Raw genomic sequence first — 17,135 nt, 5'->3', positions numbered from 1 at the left:
GAACTGTTTGTCTTTGTTTCCTCATATTGAAGGTGGGTACCACCATGCCTGGGCCTATGCATTCATGGTTACTATTCCTCAAGATCCAGATCAAAACTGTGTGTACTCCATTTCTGGACTGTAATTCATTTCAGACTAAAATTAACCAAGTAATAACACATAGATATGACTCTCCCTTGTTCAACTGCAAACGCATAAACAGTAAGCTTAGCTAGACAGGATCTTGCCCTGTATTCACAACTCCCTTAATCCATTTATCTCCTTGTGTGGGATGATGTCACAGGTGAGGCAGGTACAAGATAGAATGAGGCCTGTCATTGGACGAGAAGGAAGGATGGACGTGAGAAAAGTTTGAGGGAAGGGGAGGAGACTGGAGTGAAAAAGAGGAGAGAGGAGGAGAAGGCAGACTAGCTGCTTGACAACATGGAGGCTGACGTTAAGATTTCACGCTGTACCTTTACAGGTTGTTATAAATGTTCTTAAGGGATGGATGTGTACAGGGCTTTGTATGTTTAGGTGGGCAATTATATCTCATCAATTGGATCAGAGGTTATTGTGCTGTGTGTTCTTTCTTGTGCAGATTTAAGTGTAAGAGAGTTACACTTAATGTGGCAGCTGGTCTGGGACGCCACGGAGTTGGGTTATGTGCTTCTGGCATGGAAATCTGCCTTGGGAACTGGATGGGTAGAGAGATTGTTGCCAGGCTCAGAGAGAGGCCTTTGGCAGTGTGATATGGGATGGAGCAGAGCAGGTGAGACGCTTTGCTGACTGAGATATCTATCAGATATGTTGGGGCACTGCGGTGACGGACCTAGTGGGGGAAAAAGACTGTTTTATTTTTATAATTTTACAACAACATCCTTGAACACAGGATTTAGCTCCATTCTACTTCTTGGTGCCCCTTTAATACTTGATCCATACATTTTGTATTTTTCATTTCTTGCCTTGCTCCTTTTCATTAAAATGTTCTTCATAAAGTCCATGTCCAGTAAATAGACAGCCTCAAGAGATGATGTTACAAACTATAGTCAAAATTTCTGACCCAAAATTGTTCCTGTCTATAGGAACTGCAGGGACAAAATGGAGAAGAGACTGAGGAAAAGGCAGTCTAGTTATCAGCCCAAATGAGGATCCACCTCATGGGGAGATACCAAGACCTGACACAATTACTGACGCTATGATGTGCTTATATACAGGAGCCTAGCATGGCTGTCCTCTAAGAGGCCAAACCAATAGCTAACTGACACAGGCACAGATACTTACACTCAACTATTGGACTGAAGTTGGGGACCCCTATGGTTGAATTAGGGGAAGGATGGAAGAAACATAAGAGGAAGCTGACCCCATAGGAAGACCAGCAGTCTCAACTAACCTGGACCCCTGGGAGCTCCTAGGCACTCAGGCACCAACCAGACAGCATACAGGAGCTGGTCCAAGACCATTAACACATATAATTAGGGGATTGCCTGGTCTAGCCTCAGTGGGAGAAGATGCACCTAATCCTGGAGAGATTTGAGGCCCCTGGGGTGGGAGGAACTGGTGCTGGGGAAGCAAACTCTCAGGGATGAGGAGATGGTGGTAGAGGAGGAATGGGATGAGGAATTGTGGGAGGGGGACTTTTAGGGAGCAACGGTTGGATTGTAAATAAATGAAAATAAAAAATTAAATGTCACAACTTTAAAATAAATAAATAAACTCTGTACCTCCTGTAAAAAATGTTCTTCATAAGAGTGAACTTTAGTAACCACACAACAGAATTTATAGCAGGCTGTTGGGAGACTTCCTTTGTCAAAACAATTCATTGAAATCTCTTTGCACTAGCCTCAGGCAGACTCTTCAGACAATGGCAAAAAGCAGCCATATTCTTCACTAAAATATCACAAGAACAGTCTCTGAGCTAAATTCTTCTCCACTGAAACCTCTTGGACCAGGTCTACACAGTTCAACTCATCCTCACCACTAATGTCTTCCATATTCCTACTAGGATGATCCATTAAGCCCTACTTAAAGCATTCCACTGCTTCCCAAATACAAAGTCTCCAAATCCACATTCTTCCAAACGGAAGCATGGTCAGGCCTATCACAGCAAAACCAACTGGCACCAACTTCTGTCTTAGTTAGGGTTTTACTGCTGTGAACAGACACCATGACCAAGGCAAGTCTTATAAAGGACAACATTTAATTAGTGCTGGCTTACAGGTTTAGAGGTTCAGTCTTTCATCAAGGTGAGAACAGGGAAGCATCCAGGTAGGCATGGTGCTGGAGGAACTGAGAGTTCTACATCTTGTTCCAAAGGCAAACAGGTAAGACTGGTTTCCAGGCAGCTAGGAGGAGGACTTAAAGCCCACCCTCACAGTGATACACTCCCTCCAACAAGGCCATGCCTACTCCAACAAGGCCATACCTCCTAATACTGCCTTTCCCTAGGTTTCGCATATTCAAACCACTACAATAAGCCTATGCTTTTTCCTATGTTTACAAATGCAGATTCAGACACTGTTACTTTCCTAAGACCTCACATTTTAACAAAATGGCAGAATTGAGATCTGAATGTACATTATGACTACAAATCAAAACTCTTTATTATTATCTATGTACATGGCACATAGACACAAATGCAATGTGTCCAATGCTAAATTTTCTTCTTCAAGATGACTCCAGACTGACATTCTCTTAGTTCAGAGCGCTTGTTTACCAAGTATTCTTAGGACTTTAGAATAAGCTTGGATTTCTTTCTCTCTTTTCCTGTCTTCCCACTTCTACCAGTTTGTGTCTGTGTATATCTCAGCTTCCAATGGTTTAGGGGAACCCCACTTCATGTTATTGCTGCCCAATTTAATGGCTTCCCCATTCACCTGTTTGCTTTCATTCATATCTTCTGAGCTATATACCATCCCACCTAGGAATATGCCATGGGGGTATATTATGCAGAGGCCAGTCTTTTGGATGACTGTCTTCTCTAAACAGTGGCCTCAAATACCTATGAAAAAGTGTATGAGTGAAAAACCACCCTCCCCCAAAACGATTCCAGAGATTGTGCTATAGAAACTTTCAACTAACATAGATGGAGAAACCAAGCTATTCCATGACAAAACAAAAATTTACGCAATATCTTTCTACAAATCCAGCCCTACAAAGGATAATAGATGGAAAACTCCAACACAAGGAGAGAAACCACACCATACAGAAAGCAAGAATATAATTCCCTTGCATTGAAACCAAAACAGAGACAAACATAATTCCACCTCTAACAATGAAAATAACCAGAAGCGACTATCATTATTCCTTAATATCTCTCAACATCAACGGACTCAATTCCCCAACAAAAAGACAAAGACTAACAGACTGGATACGTGATGAGGACCCAGCATTTTGCTGCACGCAGAGACACACCTCAGAGACAAAGACAGACACTACCTCAGAGTAAATGGCTGGAAAATAATTTTCCAAACAAATGGCCCAAAGAAACAAGCTGGATTTGCAATTCTAATATCAAATAAAATTGACTTTCAACCTAGAGTCATTAAATAAGTTATGGAAGGACACTTTATATTCATCAAAGGAAAAATTCACCAAGATGAACTCTCAATCCTAAATATCTATGCTACAAATGCAAGGGCACAGACATTCATAAAAGAAAACTTACTAAAGCTCAAAGCACACATTGCACCTCACACAATAATAGTAGGAGATTTCAACACCCCACTCTCATCAATGGACAGATCATGGAAACAGAAACTAAACAGAGATGTAGAAAAAATAACAGAAGTTATGAACCAATTGGATTTAACAGACATATATAGAACATTCCATCCTAAAACAAAAGGATATATCTTCTTCTCACCACCTCATGGAACCTTCTCCAAAATTGACCATATAATCAGTCACAAAACAGGCCTCAACAGATACAGGAAGATAGAAATAATCCCATGCATCCTATCAGATTGCAACGCACTAAAACTGGTCTTCAATAACAACAATAATGACAGAAAGCCCACATATACATGGAAGTTGAACAATGGTCTACTCAATGACAACTTGGTCAAGAAAGAAATAAAGAAAAAAATTAAAGACTTCTTAGAATTTAATGAAAATGAAGATACAACATTCCCAAACATATAGGACACAATGAAAGCAATACTAAGAGGAAAACACATAGCTCTGAGTGCCTGCAAAAAGAAACAGGAGAGAGCATATGTCAGCAGCTTGACAGTACACATTAAAGCTATAGAACAAAAAGAAATAAATAAACCCAAGAGGAATAGAAAGCAGGAAATAATCAAACTCGGAGCTGAAATCAACCAAATAGAAATGAAAAGGACTATACAAAGAATCAACAAAAGCAGGAGCTGGTTCTTTGAGAAAATCAACAAGATAGATAAACCCTTAGCCAGACTAACCAGAGGTCACAGAGAGTGTGTCCAAATTAACAAAATCAGAAATGAAAAGGGTGACATATCGACAGAATCTGAAGAAGTTTAAAAAATCGTCAGATCCTTCTACAAAAGCCTATATTCAACAAAACTGGAAAATCTGGAGGAAATGGACAATTTTCTCGACAGATACCAGGTACCAAAATTAAATCAGGAACAAATAAATCATCTAAACAACCCCATAACTCCTAAAGAAATAGAAGCAGTTATTAAAATTTCCCAACCAAAAAGAGCCCAGGTCCAGAAGGGTTCAGTGCAGAATTTATCAGACCTTCATAGAAGACTTCATACCAATACTGTCCAAAGTATTCCACAAAACTGAAACAGACAGAGCACTACCAAATTCCGTTTATGAAGCCACAATTACTCTTATACCAAAACCACACAAAGACCCAACAAGAAAGAGAGCTTCAGACCAATTTCCCTTACGAATATTGACACAAAAATACTCAATGAAATTCTTGCAAACTGAATCCAAGAACACATCAAAACAATCATCCATCATGATCAAGTAGGCTCCATCCCAGGGATGCAGGGATGGTTTAATATACAAAAATCCATCAATGTAATCCACTATATAAACAAACTCAAAGATAAGAAACACATTGTCATTTCCTTAGATGCTGAGAAAACATTTGACAAAATTCAACACCCCTTCATGATAAAAGTCCTGGAAAGAACAGGAATTCAAGGCCCATATCTAAACATAGTAAAAGCAATATATAGCAAACCAGTAGCTAACATCAAACTAAATGGAGAGAAACTTGAAGCAATCCCACTAAAATCAGGGACTAAACAAGGCTGCCCACTCTCTCCCTACTTATTCAATATAGTTCTCAAAGTCCTAGCCAAAGCAATCAGACAGTGAAAGGAGGTCAAAAGGATACAAATTGGAAGGGAAGAAATCAAAATATCACTCTTTGCAGCTGATATGATAGTATATTTATGTGACCCCAAAAGATCCACCAGAGAACTACTAAAGCTGATAAACAGCTTCAGCAAAGTGGCTGGGTATAAAATTAACTCAAACAAATCAGTAGCCTTCCTCTACACAAAAGAGAAACAAGCCGAGAAAGAAATTAGGGAAACGACACCCTTCATAATAGTCCCAAATAACATAAAATATCTTGGTGTGACTTTAACCAAGCAAGTGAAAAATATGTATGATAAGAACTTCAAATCTCTGAAGAAAGAAATTGAGGAATATCTCAGAATATGGAAAGATCTTCCATGCTCTTGGATTGGCAGGATTAATATAGTAAAGATGGCCACTTTGCCAAAAGCAATGTACAGATTCAATGCAATCCCCATCAATATTCCTACTTAATTCTTTATAGAGATAGAAAGAGCAATTTGCAAATTCATTTGGAATAACAAAAAGCCAGGATAGCAAAACCTATACTCAACAATAAAAGAACATCTGGGGGAATCACCATCCCTAACTTCAAGCTGTATTACAGAGAAATATTGATAAAAACTGTATGGTATTGTTACAGAGACAGGCAGGTAGATCAGTGGAATAGAATTGAAGACCCAGAAATGACCCCACACATGTATAGCCACTTGATCTTTGACAAAGGAGCTAAAACCATGCAATGGAAAAAAGATAGCATTTTCAACAAATGGTGCTGGTTCAATTGGAGGTCAGCATGTAGAATAATGCAGATCTATCCATTCTTATCACTCTGTACAAAACTTAAGTCCAAGTGGATCAAGGACCTCCACATCAAACCAGGTACACTCAAACTAATAGAAAAAAAATTGGGGAAGAGTCTCTAACACATGGGCACTGGGGAAAATTTCCTGAACAAAACACCAATGGCTTATGCTCTAAGATCAAGAATTGACGAATGGGACCTCATAAAACTGCAAAGCTTTTGTAAAGTAAAAAATATTGTTATTAGGACAAAATGGCAACCAACAGATTGGGAAAAGATCTTTACCAGTCCTACCTCTGATAGAGGGCTAATATCCAAAATATACGAAGAACTCAAGAAGTTAGACATCAGAGAGCCAAATCACCCTATTAAAAATGGTGTACAGAGCTAAACAAAACATTCTCAGCTGAGGATTATCAAATGGCCAAAAAGCACCTAAAGCAATGTTCAACATCCTTAGTCATCAGGGAAATGCAAATCAAAACAACACTGAGATTCCACCTCACACCAGTCAGAATGGCTAAGATCAAAAACTCAGGTGACAGCAGATGCTGGCGAGTATGTGGAGAAAGAGGAACACTCCTTCATTGTTTGTGGGATTGCAGACTGGTACAACCATTCTGGAAATCAGTCTGGAGGTTCCTCAGAAAGTTTGACATTGCACTACCTGAGGATCAAGCTATACCTCTCTTGGGCATATACCCAAAAGATGCTCCAACATATAAAAGAGACACGTGCTCCACTATGTTCATTGCAGCCTTATTTATAATAGCCAGAAGCTGGAAAGAACCGAGATGCCCTTCAACAGAGGAATGGATACAGAAAATGTGGTACATCTATGCCATGGAGTACTACTCAGTTATCAAAAACAATGACTTCATGAAATTCAGAGGCAAATGGAGTGAACTAAAAAATATCATCCTGAGTGAGGTTACTCAATCACAGAAAAACACACTTGGTATGCACTCATTGATAAGTGGATATTAGCTAAAAAGCTCAAATTACCCAAGATGCAATCCACAGACCACAGGAAGCTCAGGAAGAAGGATAACCAAAATGCAGATGCTCCTATTCCTTTTTTAAAGGGGGAAAATATTCATAGGAGGGGATACGGAAGGAAAGTTTAGAGCAGACACTTAAGGAATAGCCATTCAGAGCCTGACACAAATGTGGCCCATATATATATATATATATATATATATATATATATATATATATATATATATATATATATATACAGCGACCAAAACTAGATATGATTGATGAAGCTAAAAAATGCATGTGGAAAGGGACTGGATATAGATCTCTCCTGAGAGACACATCCAAAGCATGTCCAATACAGAGGTTAATGCTAGCAGCAAATCACCGAACTGAGAATAGGACCCCATTTGAGGGGAATTAGAGGAAGGATTGAAAGAGTTGAAGGAGCTTACAACCCTTATGGAACAACAATGCCAACCCACCAGAGCTTCCAGGGACTAAACCACTACCGAAAGACTATACATGGACTGACCCTGGGCTCCAACTGCATATGTAGCAGAGAATAGCCTTGTTGGGGCACCAGTGGAAGGGAAAGCCCTTGGTCCTGCCAAGGTTGTACCCCCGGTGCAGGGCAATATGGGGGAGGGCAATAAGGGGGATGTATAAGGGGAATACCCGTATAGGATAGGGGGAGGGGCGGGAATGGGGGCTTATGGACAGGAAACTGGGAAGGGGAATAATCTTTGAAATGTAAGTAAAGAAATATATAATAACAAATTAAAAAAAAGAAACTGTGATATCAGGTGAAGTTACAGCTAAAAAGGGAATGTGCTATTAACTAGCCATAATCACTTACTATACTTTTCTCTTTAAACATCAACAAGTATAGCATGAATACCTCACTAAACTCATGAAATTGCTTCCATACTAAAAGAAAGTTGAGGACTAGAGAGATTTCTCAGTGGTACGTACTTACTGCATTAAGCAAGAGGACCTGAATAAAAGGTCTAGAGCAACTATTCACACCTATAATCCCAGATCTGGGGTGGAGGAATAGACAAACAGGAATGTCTGGGCTGCCACCCTAGCTCTGAATTCAATGAGAGACTTCGTTTCAAGGGAATAAGTAATAGAGCAGGACACCTGATGTCCTCTTCTAGCTTTTGTGCATGCCTTCATGCATATACAACACACAGACAGACAGACATACAGACACACACACACACACACACACACACACACACACACACACACACCCCTGAGAAGTTGAGGACTTCCCAAACTTTTCACAGAGGTAGCTTTGTTGGTAGTGGAGATCACTAGCGATCAATGTGACTACCACAACCCTTAATTTCTTTTATTCTCATGTAATGTTTTCAGTAAATCTTCTGTTAGTTATTGTGCTTAAGGTGTAAAAATTAACTCCAAACAAAAACAATGAGCAAATTAAATGACTAGAAATTTTATGGTCTGGGTTAATAATTCTTTAACAAAATATTTCACAAGTAAACAATCTCTATATACATAGAAGGGAGAAGATATGTTCCTAGCATTTCAATTGTGTGTCTATATTTTTATTACATTGTCTGATCAGGTGTGGGGCACATGTAGATTTTTAAAACCCAAATTCCACTAAATGTGAACTCATACACCCCTCTTTCTTAGGTTTACAACTCACTGTACAAATATCATCTACTGTCACTGTTAAAAGAATCAGCCTATGTTGTGACTATCACATGAGAGCATACAAAGTCTGACGCTTAAGCAAAAGTATATCAAATGAGAGTAGCAGGAAGTAATAAAGGTCACAAGTGGGATGGAATCCCACTCCTTGATATATACCAGGAGACTTCAAGATTTCTATCTAGAGGGTGATATGTATATGAATGTGTGTAGTAGTATTATCCGTAATGGTGACAGGGTTGAAATACTCTAAGAATTCAGTAACTAAAAAAAGGATAGACTAATGTCAGATATTTATATGTCAGAATATTACTCAACAATGAACTGGAATCATACACTATGAGTGAACCTTGAAAATATTATGGTAAGGGGAACCCAGTTACAAACCTTTATTGAACAATTCTGTTTGTATGATGTATCTAAAATAGACAAGCCTATAGAGACAAAAAGCAGACTAGTGAATGCATGTGTGGGCTGGAAATGGGAACAGGAATTGACTATCAGTTGGCATGAGGGTATGTTTTGGGATTATGGAATAAAGACCCAAATTCAAATCCCAAGCATCCATTCCCCCAAATACCTGTAGCTCCAGCACTGGGAGGTCTAATAGCCTTTTCTGGCCACTATATATGACAACCATCATCACACACACACACACACACACACACACACTCACACACTCACACACAACCCTCACCACACACACACACACACTCACACTCACACACAACCCTCACCACACACACACACACACTCACACACAACCCTCACCACACACACACACACACACATACACACTCACACACATACTCACACACATACATAAATATTTTATTTTTTTCTATATTAAAAATACCTCTCTCACTGAAAAAGCATGCACAGGGCCTACATGAGTCTGCTCCATGTTCTCTGTAATATATTATATTTTTCAGTTTAGTACCTACTAAACTATTCTAGGATGAGACTCCTGAATGTGTGAACAAGTGGGACTCTGATAATCTTGCTTGTTCTTGGGGCTTTCATTTTTCTGTCGGATTGGCTTGTCCAACTTCAGTATGATTTTGTTTTATATTTTATTTTGTTAAGATCTAAATACTTGGTTGCTGCCGCTGCAGAGAGCCCCTGGGCAGCACCCCACGAGCGAACTTGAGCCTCGGGATCACAGGTAAGACCAAATTTTCTGCTGCAAGAAAGCTGCCTGGTGAGCTTGGGACACACGGAAACAGAATTTCTCTAGAACCGGGCACGTTCTGTGTTTACCGGAAGTCCCACACCCGCGGATCCCGGCCCGCAGCAGCTCTCTGCTCCCAGACCCGGTGAGAGAGAGACCCAACCGCCTGGTCAGGTGGGCACTCCTGAGGCTGCAGAGCGGAAGAGACCACCAACACTGCTCACCCCTGCCCACATCCCTGGCCCAAGAGGAAACTGTATAAGGCCTCTGGGCTCCCGTGGGGGAGGGCCCAGGAGCGGCAGGACCCCAGCCAGAGACACCGCCGGACCCTGAAGGAAACAGACCGGATAAACAGTTCTCTGCACCCAAATCCCGTGGGAGGGAGAGCTAAACCTTCAGAGAGGCAGACAGGCCTGGGAAACCAGAAGAGACTGCTCCCTGCACACACATCTCGGACGCCAGAGGAAAAAGCCAAAGACCATCTGGAACCCTGGTGCACTGAAGCTCCCGGAAGGGGCGGCACAGGTCTTCCTGGTTGCTGCCGCTGCAGAGAGCCCCTGGACAGCACCCCACGAGCAAACCTGAGCCTCGGGACCACAGGTAAGACCAAATTTTCTGCTGCAAGAAAGCTGCCTGGTGAACTCAAGACACAGGCCCACAGGAACAGCTGAAGACCTGTAGAGAGGAAAAACTACACGCCCGAAAGCAGAACACTCTGTCCCCATAACTGACTGAAAGAGAGGAAAACAGGTCTACAGCACTCCTGACACACAGGCTTATAGGACAGTCTAGCCACTGTCAGAAATAGCAGAACAAAGTAACAGTAGAGATAATCTGATGGCGAGAGGCAAGCGCAGGAACCCAAGCAACAGAAACCAAGACTACATGCCATCATCGGAGCCCAATTCTCCCACCAAAACAAACATGGAATATCCAAACACACCAGAAAAGCAAGATCTAGTTTCAAAATCATATTTGATCATGATGCTGGAGGACTTCAGGAAAGACCTGAACACACTTAGGGAAGCACAGGAAAACATTAATAAACAAGTAAAAGCCTACAGAGAGGAATCGCAAAAATCCCTGAAAGAATTCCAGGAAAACACAATCAAACAGTTGAAGGAATTAAAAATGGAAATAGAAGCAATCAAGAAAGAACACATGGAAACAACCCTGGATATAGAAAACCAAAAGAAGAGACAAGGAGCTGTAGATACAAGCTTCACCAACAGAATACAAGAGATGGAAGAGAGAATCTCAGGAGCAGAAGATTCCATAGAAATCATTGACTCAACTGTCAAAGATAATGTAAAGCGGAAAAAGCTACTGGTCCAAAACATACAGGAAATCCAGGACTCAATGAGAAGATCAAACCTAAGGATAATAGGTATAGAAGAGAGTGAAGACTCCCAGCTCAAAGGACCAGTAAATATCTTCAACAAAATCATAGAAGAAAACTTCCCTAACCTAAAAAAAGAGATACCCATAGACATACAGGAAGCCTACAGAACTCCAAATAGATTGGACCAGAAAAGAAACACCTCCCGTCACATAATTGTCAAAACACCAAACGCACAAAATAAAGAAAGAATATTAAAAGCAGTAAGGGAAAAAGGTCAAGTAACATATAAAGGGAGACCTATCAGAATCACACCAGACTTCTCGCCAGAAACTATGAAGGCCAGAAGATCCTGGACTGATGTTATACAGACCCTAAGAGAACACAAATGCCAGCCCAGATTACTGTATCCAGCAAAACTCTCAATTAACATCGATGGAGAAACCAAGATATTCCATGACAAAACCAAATTTACACAATATCTTTCTACAAATCCAGCACTACAAAGGATAATAAATGGTAAAGCCCAACATAAGGAGGCAAGCTATACCCTAGAAGAAGCAAGAAACTAATCGTCTTGGCAACAAAACAAAGAGAATGAAAGCACACAAACATAACCTCACATCAAATATGAATATAACGGGAAGCAATAATCACTATTCCTTAATATCTCTCAATATCAATGGCCTCAACTCCCCAATAAAAAGACATAGATTAACAAACTGGATACGCAACGAGGACCCTGCATTCTGCTGCCTACAGGAAACACACCTCAGAGACAAAGACAGACACTATCTCAGAGTGAAAGGCTGGAAAACAACTTTCCAAGCAAATGGTCAGAAGAAGCAAGCTGGAGTAGCCTTTCTAATATCAAATAAAATCAATTTCCAACTAAAAGTCATCAAAAAAGATAAGGAAGGACACTTCATATTCATCAAAGGAAAAATCAACCAAGATGAACTCTCAATCCTAAATATCTATGCCCCAAATACAAGGGCACCTACATATGTAAAAGAAACCTTACTAAAGCTCAAAACACACATTGCACCTCACACAATAATAGTGGGAGATTTCAACACCCCACTCTCATCAATGGACAGATCATGGAAACAGAAAGTAAACAGTGATGTAGACAGACTAAGAGAAGTCATGAGCCAAATGGACTTAACGGATATTTATAGAACATTCTATCCTAAAGCAAAAGGATATACCTTCTTCTCAGCTCCTCATGGTACTTTCTCCAAAATTGACCATATAATTGGTCAAAAAACGGGCCTCAACAGGTACAGAAAGATAGAAATAATCCCATGCGTGCTATTGGACCACCACGGCCTAAAACTGGTCTTCAATAACAATAAGGGAAGAATGCCCACATATACGTGGAAATTGAACAATGCTCTACTCAATGATAACCTGGTCAAGGAAGAAATAAAGAAAGAAATTAAAAACTTTTTAGAATTTAATGAAAATGAAGATACAACATACTCAAACTTATGGGACACAATGAAAGCTGTGCTAAGAGGAAAACTCATAGCGCTGAGTGCCTGCAGAAAGAAACAGGAAAGAGCATATGTCAGCAGCTTGACAGCACACCTAAAAGCTCTAGAACAAAAAGAAGCAAATACACCCAGGAGGAGTAGAAGGCAGGAAATAATCAAACTCAGAGCTGAAATCAACCAAGTAGAAACAAAAAGGACCATAGAAAGAATCAACAGAACCAAAAGTTGGTTCTTTGAGAAAATCAACAAGATAGATAAACCCTTAGCCAGACTAACGAGAGGACACAGAGAGTGTGTCCAAATTAACAAAATCAGAAATGAAAAGGGAGACATAACTACAGATTCGGAGGAAATTCAAAAAATCATCAGATCTTACTATAAAAACCTATATTCAACAAAATTTGAAAATCTTCAGGAAATGGACAATTTCCTAGACAGATACCAGGTATCGAAGTTAAATCAGGAACAGATAAACCAGTTAAACAACCCCATAACTCCTAAGGAAATAGAAGCAGTCATTAAAGGTCTCCCAACCAAAAAGAGCCCAGGTCCAGACGGGTTTAGTGCAGAATTCTATCAAACCTTCATAGAAGACCTCATACCAATATTATCCAAACTATTCCACAAAATTGAAACAGATGGAGCCCTACCGAATTCCTTCTATGAAGCCACAATTACTCTTATACCTAAACCACACAAAGACACAACAAAGAAAGAGAACTTCAGACCAATTTCCCTTATGAATATCGACGCAAAAATACTCAATAAAATTCTGGCAAACCGAATTCAAGAGCACATCAAAACAATCATCCACCATGATCAAGTAGGCTTCATCCCAGGCATGCAGGGATGGTTTAATATACGGAAAACCATCAACGTGATCCATTATATAAACAAACTGAAAGAACAGAACCACATGATCATTTCATTAGATGCTGAGAAAGCATTTGACAAAATTCAACACCCCTTCATGATAAAAGTCCTGGAAAGAATAGGAATTCAAGGCCCATACCTAAACATAGTAAAAGCCATATACAGCAAACCAGTTGCTAACATTAAACTAAATGGAGAGAAACTTGAAGCAATCCCACTAAAATCAGGGACTAGACAAGGCTGCCCACTCTCTCCCTACTTATTCAATATAGTTCTTGAAGTTCTAGCCAGAGCAATCAGACAACAAAAGGAGATCAAAGGGATACAGATCGGAAAAGAAGAGGTCAAAATATCACTATTTGCAGATGACATGATAGTATATTTAAGTGATCCCAAAAGTTCCACCAGAGAACTACTAAAGCTGATAAACAACTTCAGCAAAGTGGCTGGGTATAAAATTAACTCAAATAAATCAGTTGCCTTCCTCTATACAAAAGAGAAACAAGCCGAGAAAGAAATTAGGGAAACGACACCCTTCATAATAGACCCAAATAATATAAAGTACCTCGGTGTGACTTTAACCAAGCAAGTAAAAGATCTGTACAATAAGAACTTCAAGACACTGAGGAAAGAAATTGAAGAAGACCTCAGAAGATGGAAAGATCTCCCATGCTCATGGATTGGCAGGATTAATATGGTAAAAATGGCCATTTTACCAAAAGCAATCTACAGATTCAATGCAATCCCCATCAAAATACCAATCCAATTCTTCAAAGAGTTAGACAGAACAATTTGCAAATTCATCTGGAATAACAAAAAACCCAGGATAGCTAAAGCTATCCTCAACAATAAAAGGACTTCAGGGGGAATCACTATCCCTGAACTCAAGCAGTATTACAGAGCAATAGTGATAAAAACTGCATGGTATTGGTACAGAGACAGACAGATAGACCAATGGAATAGAATTGAAGACCCAGAAATGAACCCACACACCTATGGTCACTTGATTTTTGACAAAGGAGCCAAAACCATCCAATGGAAAAAAGATAGCATTTTCAGCAAATGGTGCTGGTTCAACTGGAGGTCAACATGTAGAAGAATGCAGGTTGATCCATCCTTATCACCCTGTACAAAGCTTAAGTCCAAGTGGATCAAGGACCTCCACATCAAACCAGACACACTCAAACTAATAGAAGAAAAACTAGGGAAGCATCTGGAACACATGGGCACTGGAAAAAATTTCCTGAACAAAACACCAATGGCTTATGCTCTAAGATCAAGAATCGACAAATGGGATCTCATAAAACTGCAAAGCTTCTGTAAGGCAAAGGACACTGTGGTTAGGACAAAACGGCAACCAACAGATTGGGAAAAGATCTTTACCAATCCTACAACAGATAGAGGCCTTATTTCCAAAATATACAAAGAACTCAAGAAGTTAGACCGCAGGGAAACAAATAACCCTATTAAAAAATGGGGTTCAGAGCTAAACAAAGAATTCACAGCTGAGGAATGCCGAATGGCTGAGAAACACCTAAAGAAATGTTCAACATCTTTAGTCATAAGGGAAATGCAAATCAAAACAACCCTGAGATTTCACCTCACACCAGTGCGATTGGCTAAGATCAAAAACTCAGGTGACAGCAGATGCTGGCGAGGATGTGGAGAAAGAGGAACACTCCTCCATTGTTGGTGGGATTGCAGACTGGTAAAACCATTCTGGAAATCAGTCTGGAGGTTCCTCAGAAAATTGGACATTGAACTGCCTGAGGATCCAGCTATACCTCTCTTGGGCATATACCCAAAAGATGCCTCAACATATAAAAGAGACACGTGCTCCACTATGTTCATCGCAGCCTTATTTATAATAGCCAGAAAATGGAAAGAACCCAGATGCCCTTCAACAGAGGAATGGATACAGAAAATGTGGTACATCTACACAATGGAATATTACTCAGCTATCAAAAACAACGAGTTTATGAAATTCGTAGGCAAATGGTTGGAACTGGAAAATATCATCCTGAGTGAGCTAACCCAATCACAGAAAGACATACATGGTATGCACTCATTGATAAGTGGCTATTAGCCCAAATGCTTGAATTACCCTAGATCCCTAGAACAAACGAAACTCAAGACGGATGATCAAAATGTGAATGCTTCACTCCTTCTTTAAATGAGGAAAAAGAATACCCTTGGCAGGGAAGGGAGAGGCAAAGATTAAAACAGAGACTGAAGGAACACCCATTCAGAGCCTGCCCCACATGTGGCCCATACATATACAGCCACCCAATTAGACAAGATGGATGAAGCAAAGAAGTGCAGGCCGACAGGAGCCGGATGTAGATCGCTCCTGAGAGACACAGCCAGAATACAGCAAATATAGAGGCGAATGCCAGCAGCAAACCACTGAACTGAGAATAGGTCCCCTATTGAAGGAATCAGAGAAAGAACTGGAAGAGCTTGAAGGGGCTCGAGACCCCAAAAGTACAACAATGCCAAGCAACCAGAGCTTCCTGGGACTAAGCCACTACCTAAAGACTATACATGGACTGACCCTGGACTCTGACCCCATAGGTAGCAATGAATATCCTAGTAAGAGCACCAGTGGAAGGGGAAGCCCTGGGTCCTGCTAAGACTGAACCCCCAGTGAACTAGTCTATGGGGGGAGGGCGGCAATGGGGGGAGGGTTGGGAGGGGAACACCCATAAGGAAGGGGAGGGGGGAGGGGGATGTTTGCCCGGAAACCGGGAAAGGGAATAACACCCGAAATGTATATAAGAAATACTCAAGTAAATAAAAAAAAAAAAAAAGATCTAAATACTTAGGTGCAAAAAATACCTCTCTGAAAATGAACCCCATAAAACTCAAACTCTTTGAAAAATACAGGGAATACTCACATTGCACATATGTTGCCACATAAAACATGTTTATACTGATTTTGATAATCATAGTCCTGAGGTGATCCAAGTATCTGTGTATTCTTTAAATGTTTAACACAAGAGAAGATATGCTCTAATTCATTAACAATATCACACCAATCACAGTCAAAAGAGAAAACTGGAAAACACTGAAATGAGCCCCATGTCATGAATGATATGAATATAGGTTGGCATTCAGAATTTTTTTTAATTTTTTAGTTTTTCTTATTCACTTTATATCCTGACCCCAACCCCACTCCCTCCTCTCTTCCCCCCGCAACTTGGACTGCCCAGTTAGGCATAAAGAACTTTTAACCATGAATTTTATTACCGATCAGCTTTATTATTCAGTTTGTTTGACACATAAAACTAATTCACAGTCTGTTCAGTAAGACGAGAATGGCAGCTCCTCCCTTTCTGGGTAAGGTCATATGTAAAGATCACACTAGAGCTCTAGTCTATATCGATCATATGTAACAATGACCATTTACACCCAACTGTTCTGCCCTCTCAGCAGGAGATGTACTATATACAAAAGGTAGCTAGCACATGAGATCTAAATTGAACACCAGATGCAATC

The sequence above is a fragment of the Rattus norvegicus genome, chromosome X (assembly GCF_021556685.1).
Source record: "Rattus norvegicus strain SHRSP/BbbUtx chromosome X, alternate assembly SHRSP_T2T, whole genome shotgun sequence".
Taxonomy (NCBI): domain Eukaryota; kingdom Metazoa; phylum Chordata; class Mammalia; order Rodentia; family Muridae; genus Rattus; species Rattus norvegicus.
This window is presented reverse-complemented; position numbering follows the sequence as displayed.